This window comes from Bufo bufo, chromosome 2 (assembly GCF_905171765.1).
Source record: "Bufo bufo chromosome 2, aBufBuf1.1, whole genome shotgun sequence".
Classification (NCBI taxonomy): domain Eukaryota; kingdom Metazoa; phylum Chordata; class Amphibia; order Anura; family Bufonidae; genus Bufo; species Bufo bufo.
This window is the reverse complement of record NC_053390.1, coordinates 625,056,068-625,071,242: the sequence shown is the minus strand read 5'-3', so window position 1 is coordinate 625,071,242 and position 15,175 is coordinate 625,056,068.

The following is a 15,175-nucleotide window of genomic DNA, read 5'->3' as shown; positions in this document are numbered from 1 at the left end:
CGTGTTGGAAAAATTGGTGAGCCCTTATCCTTCCCCCGAGCTGCTTCGTCTGGAGAAGACCATACAGGACCTAGAGAAATTAAAAGGACTTCGGGTTACCTTGGAGAACATCCGGAAGGGTCGGAGACCCGACGCGCCACCAGAACCTGCAGAGGCCGAGTCCGAGCCATCGTTGACTGTACCTGCGCCAGCGGCGCCAGCAGACGACAGCGACTCCGACACGGAGAGCATCGGTCACCAGATTGTCCGGCTGGAAGAGAAGTTGCGGGAGCTGCGCAAGATTGCCATCGCCAGGATCCGGACGCGGCCAAAGAAGGACGAGGTAAGGGTGCCTGTCACCACCCGTAGACCACCTTCTGTCACCACCGCTCCGTTGCGGCCCCAAAGAGGACCCGCTAGTGCTGTGAACTGCTGCACAGAGCCCACCGGACCGCTTGCGGTGGCGGTACCCAATGCAGCATCACCCACAATCAGTATGCCGGGACCGGTACGGTCCACAAGAGGGTTTACCCCTAGGCCCATGGGGCCAATACCTATTAGGGGCCCCTTTACCTTGCAGCTGCCCCCTGACACCGTTATGTGGGCACATCCTCCTGTAGAGGACTATTACAGGCCGTATTTGCCAGCAGAGCCAGGTGATTATGACATGCCACTGTGAATCAGCCTGCTAGGCCTTTGATTTATTTTGTTAGAAATATGATGTTGTACGCTTAACCCTTCCAGAACAGGAGTCCTATGTTTCTTGGTTGTTTGTTGCTGCTGCCAGTTCATCCACGGCTCAGTGGTAGGTGTTAACCACTGAAATCACAAGGTCAACAAAGCCAAGTTTGTTTCCAGGATCTCCTGCCTGCTTTTGCTATCCCACGCCAAGTTGTGCCTGTTCCTTTGTTGCACCTTTTACCCTTACCCCCCTTGTCAGGTTGATCAGGGGTATTACAGCACTTGTTTTATATTGTGCAACTTGATACTAAGGAACCGTGCCCGGAGACAGACTCAAAAGAACCTGAGCCTCTGAGATTCTTACTCTTTTTAAAGGAAATGTGCCCAGAGATGGACTCCACCGCACGAGAGCCTCTGTGATTTAATAGGAAAATAACCTGGGTACGGACTCATGTTTGTTCTTTGAGCCTCCAAGAACTTTTATACTGTTTTATCTATTTTGCTGTTCTATTATGGACTTATTCATTGTCATGGACTATCCTGGTTATAATGTTACGCTGTGCCAGGTCAGCGCCCCAGTTCCATTCACTATCCTGAGAAGAAGAGAACGACGCCCCTTGTCACCACACTTCACTTTTGCCAATTGGACCTGATATGAATGTAAATGCAGAGGAATTACATATATGTATGCCTGCATGTCTCTTTTTCTGTTTCAGGTAGAGATTCCAGTTGGGCGAGCCCTGATGGAGTACGAGGTCGTACTCAGCTTAAAGCAGTGGGGTATGTAGTGTACGGGGACTGAAATGCCCGTCACTACAGAAGGGTCACTTGTGTGCTGTCGTCCCCCTTATTTATGGGGAAGTTGGTATAAGTCATCTTTATAAAATGTAATGTAATGCTATGTATTTCCCTGTTGCTGTAAAATGTGCATGTACAGGCCTGCTAGGGGTGTCATTCCAGCTCTTAGTCACTAGAGGGAGCTAGGGAGCCCTAGTTTATATAAGGCCTAGTCAGGGAAAGGAAAGTCAGTCTGTAGTGGGAGTCTGAAGTCAGTAGTCTAGTCTATCCAGAGATTAGGCTATGTCAGAGTCAAGTCCAGGCCTGAAGCCTGCAGACCAGGAGAGGGTATTGCAGTCCCTGTAACCGGGTTCCAGATCCAAGGAGAAGGTTCCCCTCCTGAATTTATATGTGCAGAAGCAGGAAGACCACTGTTAAACAGCCTGGGAGTTCAGAAGTTTCCAGAGTCAGTGCTGGGAGAGACAGAGGCAAGTCCAGAAAAGCAAGAGGTACTAAAGATAACAGAGGAGGTACTTGATCATTATAAAACCAAGGATATAAGCCAGAGCTAGGGCATTGGGCCTTGGAGAAGAGTTTCTATGTTCCAGGATCAGTCAGGAATAGAGTGCAAGCTGCCTGTACTGCAAGTCCTGTGTTTAACACTCTAAAGTCACCTTGCTATATACATATATATTGCCTGCATCAACTGTATTGAAAATCAACTGTCTTCAAAGGAACTGCGCTTCCGTCAATGTCCCTATATGATGACTACTAAAGTTTGAATTCTGTTTTAACATCACGTGGTTCCTCAGTTATTCCTGCTATCAGCAAACGGCGTGCCACCGTTTAATTGGCACTGGCGTCACGAACATTTCTCATCATCACCTGCCCTTGCAGAGAGTCAGCCGTCTCAGGTTAGTGTCTATTGCACTACAACACCCAGGAACATTTCTACACCTAACTTGAGTACGCTGCACCTCTCTTTTGGCGTCACGAACAGGATACGCACGCTTTCTAGTGCAAGAAGTGTGAACTTTGTGCCTTATACAGTTGCCCTGTGACCAAAGTGACATATTGCCTGTTTTATTAAAGTGGACTTTGTGGACTGAAAAACATACCCCAAAGTGTGCCTAAAACCTCCAAAAAGCGCTATACGGTGTTGCGCTATCAAGAGGAAAGAAATCGCCACACCGGAGTGTGGTTTTATGGACTTTTTATCATCCTGCTTGCTGTCAGTGAATAGACAGCGGATTTTGCTAAAGATGGCCGCTGAGACTACTGAAATAGCTGCTGCGTCATCTTCATCCCGAAAAAGCGGGAAAAATTGGCGGCTTTTTGAGGAAATAGCGGGAAGGAGTTCAAGGTCAGGCGCCACCGCTTATCTGGACATTTGCATGTCTGCCAGCATGGACTCCGCCTTCCATATACTGGAATACCTGGGGGGCGGCCTCCCAGTGCAATGGGAGGATCTGGCTGATCTTATTGGCGCCACCCTGTCGCTCTCCAGAGAAGGATCGAGCATGTTGGAGAGTGAGCACCGCTTTGCTGCAACGTCCACGCCAGAAATACCAAAGATGACTGATACCGGTGTAGAGCCAGAGGACGCTCCGCCGGCCTACTCTCCGGGACCGGAGAGACCCGCCTGCCCGCCACGGGAGAAAGAACCGGAGCCCTGCTATGGCTCCTGGAGAGACTTCTTTCAGCCCTCTTTCAAGTGGTCTTCACTAATGGCAGAGATCCGGGAGGCCGCTATAAAGCGGAATACAAAGACTAAAATCTATTATGAGGAATTGACCAAGACTATCCATGAACGACACACTGACACCCAGCCCCGCCTGGAAAGGAGAAAGGGGTTGGTGGTGTCCTTTGACAAAACCCGTGGCTACGGGTTCATCCAAGATTATCTAACTGGCAGAGACTTGTATGTTAACAGAAGATCTGTCAAGAGAGACTACCTCCCTTCCTATCAGCACAGCCTCCGCGAGGGAGAGGAAGTGGAGTTCACCCCTGCCGAGAGCCTGAGAGGCCCTTATGCAACTGCCGTGACCCGTCCCAAGCGAGAACCTTAGGACTGGGAGGCAGAAGAAGACTACTCTGGCTGCGAGCGGGAACCTGAACGCTCTCCAGAGCCGGCCCATCACACCTTCCAGGAGCGAAGCTCCTTCATTGGGCCTAACGTCTTCTGGCAGCCAACCGTGTTGGAAAAATTGGTGAGCCCTTATCCTTCCCCCGAGCTGCTTCGTCTGGAGAAGACCATACAGGACCTAGAGAAATTAAAAGGACTTCGGGTTACCTTGGAGAACATCCGGAAGGGTCGGAGACCCGACGCGCCACCAGAACCTGCAGAGGCCGAGTCCGAGCCATCGTTGACTGTACCTGCGCCAGCGGCGCCAGCAGACGACAGCGACTCCGACACGGAGAGCATCGGTCACCAGATTGTCCGGCTGGAAGAGAAGTTGCGGGAGCTGCGCAAGATTGCCATCGCCAGGATCCGGACGCGGCCAAAGAAGGACGAGGTAAGGGTGCCTGTCACCACCCGTAGACCACCTTCTGTCACCACCGCTCCGTTGCGGCCCCAAAGAGGACCCGCTAGTGCTGTGAACTGCTGCACAGAGCCCACCGGACCGCTTGCGGTGGCGGTACCCAATGCAGCATCACCCACAATCAGTATGCCGGGACCGGTACGGTCCACAAGAGGGTTTACCCCTAGGCCCATGGGGCCAATACCTATTAGGGGCCCCTTTACCTTGCAGCTGCCCCCTGACACCGTTATGTGGGCACATCCTCCTGTAGAGGACTATTACAGGCCGTATTTGCCAGCAGAGCCAGGTGATTATGACATGCCACTGTGAATCAGCCTGCTAGGCCTTTGATTTATTTTGTTAGAAATATGATGTTGTACGCTTAACCCTTCCAGAACAGGAGTCCTATGTTTCTTGGTTGTTTGTTGCTGCTGCCAGTTCATCCACGGCTCAGTGGTAGGTGTTAACCACTGAAATCACAAGGTCAACAAAGCCAAGTTTGTTTCCAGGATCTCCTGCCTGCTTTTGCTATCCCACGCCAAGTTGTGCCTGTTCCTTTGTTGCACCTTTTACCCTTACCCCCCTTGTCAGGTTGATCAGGGGTATTACAGCACTTGTTTTATATTGTGCAACTTGATACTAAGGAACCGTGCCCGGAGACAGACTCAAAAGAACCTGAGCCTCTGAGATTCTTACTCTTTTTAAAGGAAATGTGCCCAGAGATGGACTCCACCGCACGAGAGCCTCTGTGATTTAATAGGAAAATAACCTGGGTACGGACTCATGTTTGTTCTTTGAGCCTCCAAGAACTTTTATACTGTTTTATCTATTTTGCTGTTCTATTATGGACTTATTCATTGTCATGGACTATCCTGGTTATAATGTTACGCTGTGCCAGGTCAGCGCCCCAGTTCCATTCACTATCCTGAGAAGAAGAGAACGACGCCCCTTGTCACCACACTTCACTTTTGCCAATTGGACCTGATATGAATGTAAATGCAGAGGAATTACATATATGTATGCCTGCATGTCTCTTTTTCTGTTTCAGGTAGAGATTCCAGTTGGGCGAGCCCTGATGGAGTACGAGGTCGTACTCAGCTTAAAGCAGTGGGGTATGTAGTGTACGGGGACTGAAATGCCCGTCACTACAGAAGGGTCACTTGTGTGCTGTCGTCCCCCTTATTTATGGGGAAGTTGGTATAAGTCATCTTTATAAAATGTAATGTAATGCTATGTATTTCCCTGTTGCTGTAAAATGTGCATGTACAGGCCTGCTAGGGGTGTCATTCCAGCTCTTAGTCACTAGAGGGAGCTAGGGAGCCCTAGTTTATATAAGGCCCAGTCAGGGAAAGGAAAGTCAGTCTGTAGTGGGAGTCTGAAGTCAGTAGTCTAGTCTATCCAGAGATTAGGCTATGTCAGAGTCAAGTCCAGGCCTGAAGCCTGCGGACCAGGAGAGGGTATTGCAGTCCCTGTAACCGGGTTCCAGATCCAAGGAGAAGGTTCCCCTCCTGAATTTATATGTGCAGAAGCAGGAAGACCACTGTTAAACAGCCTGGGAGTTCAGAAGTTTCCAGAGTCAGTGCTGGGAGAGACAGAGGCAAGTCCAGAAAAGCAAGAGGTACTAAAGATAACAGAGGAGGTACTTGATCATTATAAAACCAAGGATATAAGCCAGAGCTAGGGCATTGGGCCTTGGAGAAGAGTTTCTATGTTCCAGGATCAGTCAGGAATAGAGTGCAAGCTGCCTGTACTGCAAGTCCTGTGTTTAACACTCTAAAGTCACCTTGCTATATACATATATATTGCCTGCATCAACTGTATTGAAAATCAACTGTCTTCAAAGGAACTGCGCTTCCGTCAATGTCCCTATATGATGACTACTAAAGTTTGAATTCTGTTTTAACATCACGTGGTTCCTCAGTTATTCCTGCTATCAGCAAACGGCGTGCCACCGTTTAATTGGCACTGGCGTCACGAACATTTCTCATCATCACCTGCCCTTGCAGAGAGTCAGCCGTCTCAGGTTAGTGTCTATTGCACTACAACACCCAGGAACATTTCTACACCTAACTTGAGTACGCTGCATAAGGGCTATTTGACCATGAAGGAGAGTGATGGGGTGCTGCGCCAGATGACCTGGCCTCCACAGTCACCGGTCCTGAACCCAATCGAGATGGTTTGGGGTGAGCTGGACCGCAGAGTGAAGGCAAAAGGGCCAACAAGTGCTAAGCATCTCTTGGAACTCCTTCAAGACTGTTGGAAGACCATTTCAGGGGACTACCTCTTGAAGCTCATCAAGAGAATGCCAAGAGTGTGCAAAGCAGTAATCAAAGCAAAAGGTGGCTACTTTGAAGAACCTAGAATATGACATATTTTCAGTTGTTTCACACTTGTTTGTTATGTATATAATTCCACATGTGTTAATTCATAGTTTTGATGCCTTCATAGTCATGAACAATAAAGAAAACTCTTTGAATGAGAAGGTGTGTCCAAACTTTTGGTCTGTACTGTATATATATATATATATATATATATATATATTATTATTTTTTCTGATTAATAAACTCTACTCTCCCAAAAAAAAAAGTGCGATTCTCTGCAGAACGGCAATTAAGACGTATTAGTTTTTCTTTTTTTACACAACATAAATGTCTGTAGTACAATGTAACCTCACTGCTGAACGGCAATTAAGACATATATTTCAATTAAAACTTATTATTTTTCATATTTCTACACCCCAAAATAAGAAATATAACAATCACAATTCACTTCAGAATGGGTGATGGGACATACGTATATTTTCTTTTTCTACACCGCATAAATGGCTGTAGTACAATGTAAATTAACCACGGATTGTCAATTATGACATAAATTTTCTCCTTTTTTTTCCTATTTCTACACCACAAAAAAAAAATAACAACAATCACAATTCACCTCAGAACGAGTGATGGGACATACGTATATTTTCTTTTTCTACATCGTGTAATTGGCTGTAGTACAATGTAACTTAACCGCTGAATGCCAATTATGACATATATTTTCTCCTTTTTTTTCCTATTTTTACATCACAAAAAAAAGAAATATAAAAATCACAATTCACCACAGAATGGGTGATGGGACATATTCTTTTTCTACACCATGTAAATGGCTGTAGTTAGAGATGAGTGAATTTATGCTTATGAAATTCGTTCACGCATCATTTGTTGGTAAAAGGCGAATTGCGTTATGGATTCCGTTACCACAGACCATAACGCAATTCTATGACAAGGAGGACTCCCCTGCATAACGGAAACGGGTACATTTTGCAGCCCATAGACTTCAATCATGACGGAATGAATAACGGAATGCCTCTAAAGTCATTTCATTATGCATTCCGTCATAAAATTGTGTTATGGTCCATGGTAACGGAATCCATAATGCAATTCAACTTTTACCAATAAATGAAGTGTGAACAAATTTCATAAGTGGAAATTAGCTCATCTCTAGTTGTAGTACAATGTAACTTCACCTCCGAATGGCACTTATGAGATATCTATATATATATATATATATATATATATATATATATATATACCATATTTTCCGGCGTATAAGACGACTGGGTGTATAAGACGACCCCCAACTTTTCCAGTTAAAATATAGGGTTTGGGGTATACTCGCAGTATAAGACTACCCCTCCAACGCTATTTACTTTGGCATTAAGATCTGCAGGTAATTGTTGTGCAATTTTCGTCTTTTGCCTCAGTACCATATTATGCCTTTCCAAGAATCTAGTAGACCAGGATACAGTGGCCTTAAATCTTTTGCTGTAATCTGGGTTATTTTTTGGCCCACTGAAGTGCAAACAAACTTATTTTATTTTGTGTCACTACATAACCGTTTTGGCGATGCTCATTCAACATGTCTGCTACATGTTTTTCGAGTTCTGGCCAATGTGGGGTGCCTCTTCTTAATGCACACTTACCCCTTGGCATACTCTTTAATGCTTTTTCATTTGCTTTCCAGTCCCGAACCATCTTTTCTGTTACTCCATATTGTCTTGCAGCAGCGCAGTTATTATGTTCCCTGGTATAGTTTACAACTTTAAGTTTGAAACTGGCTTCATATTTCTTTCTTCTTGCTGGTAGAGCCATGATGGGGTCTTGACTGTTAGCCATTTGTATACTGTACTGTGTGTACTGGTGCTGTACTGTATGAACCAGTAGAGATACTGGTGCTGTACTGTATGTACAGATACTGGTGCTGTACTGTATGCACAAATACTGGTGCTCTACTGTATTTACCACCAGATGTATCTGCTCCCCAGATAGACTCTGTTTTTTCACCACAGATAAGATGCAAACCAAACTTCATTAGAGATCCGCCGTTCCAACATTAGAATTGGCTGAAGTGCAGATGCTCCTGCTTCCCCCTGCCTTCCCTCAGAATCGCCAATCCAAACCAGTATACAACAACCAGCCAATCACGGCAAGCAATGTACCAGTATTTTCTGTGCACACTGCATACAAAGCCTGCTTGGATTGGGTGGGTCAGCTCTCCCTGCCTGCCCAGCCCTCCCTGTCTTCAAGACGATCTGAGCGGTAGTGCGCAATGTGATACTCCCGGCACGAGAAAACCACTGAGAGCAGGGAGAGGGGGCTGCTTCAGGAGCGGCTGGCCGGGATGCAGCACACGGTGGCTCAGCTAGAGGGTGCCTGTCCCTGAAGCTGGAGAAGGACAGCTTCTCCAGTCCGGCTGGGAAGTAAGTTTCAGCATGCCGTATACCGACATATAAGACAACACCCGGCGTATAAGACGACCCCCAACTTTTAAAGAGATTTTCATGTGTTTAAAAAGTAGTCCTATACGCAGGAATATACTATATATATATATATATATATATATATATATATATACACACACACACCTGACACCTTAGTGTTGGTTAGTTTTTAATCTATTGAAGTTAGCAGTCATAATGCCCTTTCTAAAGTAGCCCTCCAAGAAGCTAGCTACAAGTAGTTTCTAGAGATGAGTGAATTGATTCTAAATCAATTTAAATAATTTCTAATGTCCAAAAAATTTGTGTTCCAAACTAAGTTGTAGTTTTTGAGATTTAATTTGTGGAAATACTCAAAGTGATGTCTTCCATTGTACATGTTAGTAAAGTAGTGAGCACAACAGGGCTACGAAGATGAAGACAAAGGACCATATGGAGCTTCCCCCATAATGCCATGCAGTCAGCCTCAACCAATAAGATGGGATGATCATGGGCACTATGAGAGACAAAGCAAAGAAAGACAATAATATTTAGAAACACACAAAAAAAAAAAAATGGCCCACCCACCATATTTTCATTGTTTCACCTCCAAAAAAAGTGAATACAAAGTGACTGACCACTTTTTATAAACTGAGTGCTCGCTTAGCTACAGTATTTTTGAAATTCTGATAGAAGTGAATGTAAAGCATACAGTACATGCGTAGTGTGCTCCCTTTCACTTGCGGGGCCCATCCTTGAGATAGTGCAGGTCCCAACTCTAACATTGGGGGTGGTACAGTGGCATGCAAAAGTTTGGCCACCACTGGTCCAAATTACTGTTACTGTGAACAATTAAGCAAGTTATAGATTAAAAGGCATAAAGTTAAAGATGAAACACACTTTTTAACATTGTAAGCAATATCAGTGTATTTATTGGTTTTGTACAATTTTTGAGTGAAAAAAAATGAGGAGTACCTTGCAATGGTATTGGAACCAAGGACATTTGAGCACTCAGATAACTTTGAATAAGACCTTAAATAGCCTGTTAGGATTAAGGCTTGCTCACAATCATTGTTAGGAAAGGCAAGTGAAGCAAATTTCAAAGCTTTATAAATACCCAGATGCATTTAACCGTGTCCCAAAAAAACAGCAGCCATGGGTTCTTCTAAGCAGCTGCCTAACACCCTGACAATAAAAATGAAATGGTTGAGGCCTACAAAACAGGAGAATGCTATTAGAAGATAATAAAGCATTTTCAGGTTGCCATTTCCTTAGTTTGCAATGTAATTAAGAAATGGTAGTGTAAGTGGAGAGAAGGTCTGGAGGACCATGAAAAATAGGAACCGTGGAGGTGAAGAGAAGGTCTGGAAGACCATGAAAAATTTCAGAGACAGCTGCTCATAGGATTGCCAGAAAGGCATATCAGTCCTCCTTTTTGACTGCAAAAGACCTTCATGAACATTTAACAGACTGTGGAGTTGTGGTACATTGTTCTACTGTTCAGTGACACCTGCACAAATATGGCTCTCATGGAAGAGTCATCAGAAGAAAACCTCTCCTGCGTCCTGACCACAAAATTCAGCATCAGAAGTTTGCAAAAGAACATCTAAACAAGCCTGATGTATTTTGAAAACAAGTCCTGTGGACCAATGAGGGTAAAATAGAACTCTTTAGCCACAATGAGCAAAGTGGCATTTCAGTAGGTAAATGTTATCCCTTATCCACATGGAACAGTTCAAGGGTAAAGGGAAGAATAGAGTCAACGAAATCCCCACAAATTCTGGAAGCAAACATAATACCTACTGTAAAAAAAGATGAAGTTGACAAGAGGATGGCTTCTACAAATGGATATTGGTCCTAAACACACCAAAATGAAATCCACAATAGACTACCTCAAAAGACGCAAGCTGAAGGTTTTACCATGGTCCTCACAGTCCCTTGATCTGAACATCATTAAAAATCTGTGGCTAGACCTCAAAAGAGCACTGTATGGAAGACGACCTAGGAGTCTCACAGAACTGTTAGGATTTGGAAAGGAAAAATGGGTGAAAATCTGCAGCAGCCAGCAAGAGACCAATCAGAGTGTTCCCTTGCCAGCAATTGCTCTGATTGTTTAGTCTGTACAGAGTAACCAATCAGAGAGTATCTCAGTGTAATAAGTCTGTTACAAGATCTGATCTCCTCAGCAAAGATCAGAACCTGTAACCATATCCCTTGCTGCCTTCTCTGTACCCCCCACTGCCTCTGATGTCACCCTGCTGCCTCCAATTCCCCACTTTCTGCCTATGATGCCTACCTGTGGCCTCTGATAAACCCTTGTTTTCTTCGTTCTCCCCCTGCTTCCTTCAATCTCCCCTGCTGATGCATACTCCTCTATGGAGCTTTCTCTCTCTTCGGGCCCCTTTGATGCGTTTGCAGGGTCCCGATGGTTGCCATGGCAGCCGGAGGCCTCCTAGAGGCAGGGTCTGATCAAGCCAAATGTAATATAAAACTGATATTACAATAACCTGCAATAACTATAAATGACTATTGCAGGTTATTGTACAAAAACCTAAATGGAACTTTGTAAAAAAGTGTAGAAAAAAAACATAAAAATTATAATAATAAAAAAAATGATTTTTCCCTTAACCATTCATTTATAATTGGTCAAAAAAAATAATAAAGTACACATTAGGCCGGGTTCACATCACGGAATCCATAAGACGTAAATCCGTTATAATAGTAGTCTATGGACAAGCATAACGGATCAGTCTGGTTTCCGTTATGCAGGACAGAAAAAAGTTCTGACTATATAGTTAGGAGATACCAACATACCGTATATTACAATCTTAGGGCAAATAGCGGTCCACAATGCATGGGCACTGGCTGTGTGGCTGCCATTTATTGATGTGGACCCATTCGCTCTGTGATACGGAGCATACATGGCCGTGTGTGTTTATGGGCAGCAATATGAACACAGGCCGCACACGTTTGTGTGCATGAGCTCTTATACATATACTGCAATGGATGTACATAATGATGATTGCGTAATATTGTGTTGAAATAGTGTTGAAATATAAATCTGATATGCTGGAAATAAATGCATTTTGGGATAACATTGACAGGACTGAAACGTTCCAAAGCCACATAATGCAAGCCACAGATTGTTACACAATGATTGGAAAAAAAGAAGAAGAAGAAAAAGGTTAAAAAGAAAAAAAGCCTTAAAGTTAATTTTCTACTTGTTGAATTTTTTTTTTTACTTGTGAAATATGATTTTAATTTTAAATGTCACTGGAAATTACAGCTTCTAACTACTTAAATATTTATATGAAAACCTTAATTGCTTAATCTTTTGATGTCCTCAACTATATTACTTTATTGAGGGATATGAGGAAAATCTGTGACTGTTTTGTGAAAATGCACACATTAATTTTTGTTTGTCATGTAAAATAAAACGACATACAGTATATTCTGGTCTCCCATTCAGTATGGTCCACAGATGCCTTTCCACACAGTGTACATACCTAAATGTAGCAGGTTTTTTTTTATAATTATTTTTCACAGCTTTTACCTTCACCAGTTAGATTTTTTTAATCACTATTTTGTGTTATACTGGATGAACTAAAGGTCAGAGTTTGACATTAACATTTAGACAACCGGGGGAAAAAAACTGATAACTCTTGAATGTTTTCAAAGGATATTGGTAGAATAATAAAATGCAGTACCTTTATCAGTATCTTTCTATCATTTTTTTGTTGTAGTACTCAAATGTGTTTCTAACAATAATGGTAAAGGTTCACAACATTTTACATTTGTATCTTACACACTTTGTGAGGAATATATTGGAATCCAAATGACAGATGCCTTTTAGACTGTACTATATAGTGCTGGCAGTCCAAACAAAGGGCAGAAAGTAAAATACATGTAGTGTACCTGTATGTTTAGTGTAATTTATTGTTAAAAATTGCATAGGATATGAAATACAAGCTGTTAACATGTGATTCAAGAAATGTGATGGTAGTTCGCTTTAAAGAAAAAAAAAAAAAAAACATTCCAAAAGTAATCCCTTTCTGGGGCAGATGCCTGCTGGTGTTTATACACATGCAGTGGTATCGGAAAAAGCATTGTCTTTTTAACAAGCTGTCCAAAAATGTCCTATTTTTTGGGCAGATACCTGCCAGTGTATATACACACATGCTGTGGCATTGGAACAAACAATGGCTTATTCTTAAGAAGTGGTCAAAAAGTTATCCATTTTTAGGCAGATGCCTGCTCTTATTGATGCACACATGGTGGTATCAGGAGAAGCAATGGCAGTCCAAAAAGTTTCCCTTTATGGGGATTAGCAACAGGTTTGGTGCTTTTTTAAAGAAAATATACAGTGGATATAAAAAGTCTACACACCCCTGTTAACATGTCAGGTTTCTGTGATAAATCATTTCAGAACTTTTTCCACCTTATGACCTATAAAGTGTACAACTCAATTGAAAAAAAAAACTGAAATCTTTTAGGTAGAGGGAAGAAAAAATAAAATAAAAAAAATAATATGGTTGCATAAGTGTGCACACCCTTAAACTAATACTTTGTTGAAGCACCTTTTGATTTTATTACAGTCTTTTTGGGTATGAGTCTATCAGCATGGCACATTTTGACTTAGCAGGATTTGCCACTCTTCTTTATAAAAACACTCCAAATGTGTCAGATGTGGGCATCTCCTGTGCACAGCCCTCTTCAGACCACCCCACAGATTTTCAATCAGATTCAGGTCTGGGCTCTGGCTGGGCCAGTCCAAAACTTTAATCTTCTTCTGGTGAAGCCATTCCTTTGTTGATTTAGATGTATGCTTTGGGTCATTGTCATGCTGAAAGATGGAGTTCCTCTTCATGTTCAGCTTTCTAGCAAAAGCCTGAAGGTTTTGTGCCAATATTGACTGGTATTTGGAACTGTTCATAATTCCCTTTAGCTTAACTAAGGCCCCAGTTCCAGCTGAAGAAAAACAGCCCAAAGCATGATGCTGCCACCACCATTCTTCACTATAGGTATGGTGTTCTTTTGGTGATGTGCAATGTTATTTTTGCGCCAAACATATCTTTTGCAATTATGGCCAAAAAGTTCAAACTTGGTTTCATCAGACCATAACACCTTTTCCCACATGCTTTTGGGAAACTTCAAATGTGTTTTTGCAAAATGTAGCCTGGCTTGGATGTTTTACTTCAAAAGAAAAGGCTTTCGTCCTGCCACTCTACCCCATAGCCCAGACATATGAAGAATACAGGAGATTGTTGTCGCATGTACCACACAGCCAGTACTTGCCAGATATTCCTGCAGCTCCTTTAATGTTGCTGTAGGCCTCTTGGTAGCCTCCCAGACCAGTTTTCTTCTCATCTTTTCATAAATTTTGGAGGGACGTCCAGTTCTTGGTAATGTCACTGTTGTGCCATAATTTCTCCACTTGATGATGACTATCTTCACTGTGTTCCATGGTATATCTAATGCCTTGGAAATTCTTTTGTACCTGATGCTTTGAAAGCTCTCTGTGGACCAAGGCTTTGGTTAATCAGAGGCACTTTAAATGATGGCAGGTGTATGCTGACTCCAATTTGATATGATTTAGAATGTGATTGCTTAATTCTGAACACAGCTACATCCTCAGTTATGCAACCATATTATTTTAGTTTATTGTTTTCTTCCCTCCAGCTAAAAGATTTCAATTTGTTTTTCAATTGAGTTGTACAGTTTATAGGTCACATTAAAGGTGGAAAAAGTTCTGAAATTATTTATCTTTGTCTCATTTTTTTTTACATCCCAGAAACCAGACATTTTAGACTTTTTTATATCCACTGTATATATTGTGATGTAATATGAAAATGCAACAACTTTGTACACAAGCATACTAAAAATATCCCTTTTTTTTGCAGCAGTTTCAGGTTTGTTATACAGTATAGTATAGGGTTCCCAGCAGAAACAGTACAGTGTGTAATAAAATAGTAGGAGATATGCAGCTTTGTATAGTGTAATAGTAATGGCAAGAGCCGCACTGCATGAAACATTATGGATAAGGCAGAAAAAGTGCAGCTGTGTAGGGCTAGTAATCGAAGCAGCAGCACAGTACAGAACATGATAGACAAGGCAGGAGATGTGCGGCTGCATAGAGGTAGTCCACTACAATATTTGGTCAACATCTTAGGAATTCATCTATCCAAATTCCTCACTGTGAAATAACCTCTTTGACACTAAACTTTTTCTCACTAGTATGCAGGAGGTGCAGAGAGCAGTGAGTGAAATGCTGCTATCCCTGGCAGGAAGAGCTGCTGAATGTGCCAAGTGGAGGTGCCTCCAGAGCACTAGAGGTAGGTTCATTATGAGGATCTGATCTGAGGTCTGATATTGGGTCTGATATAAGGTCTGTCATGGGGTTCTGATATGGGGGTCTGATGTTTTGATGAAGATTGAGGGTCTGATCTGAGGTCTGATTATAATTTTTTTTAGATTTTCC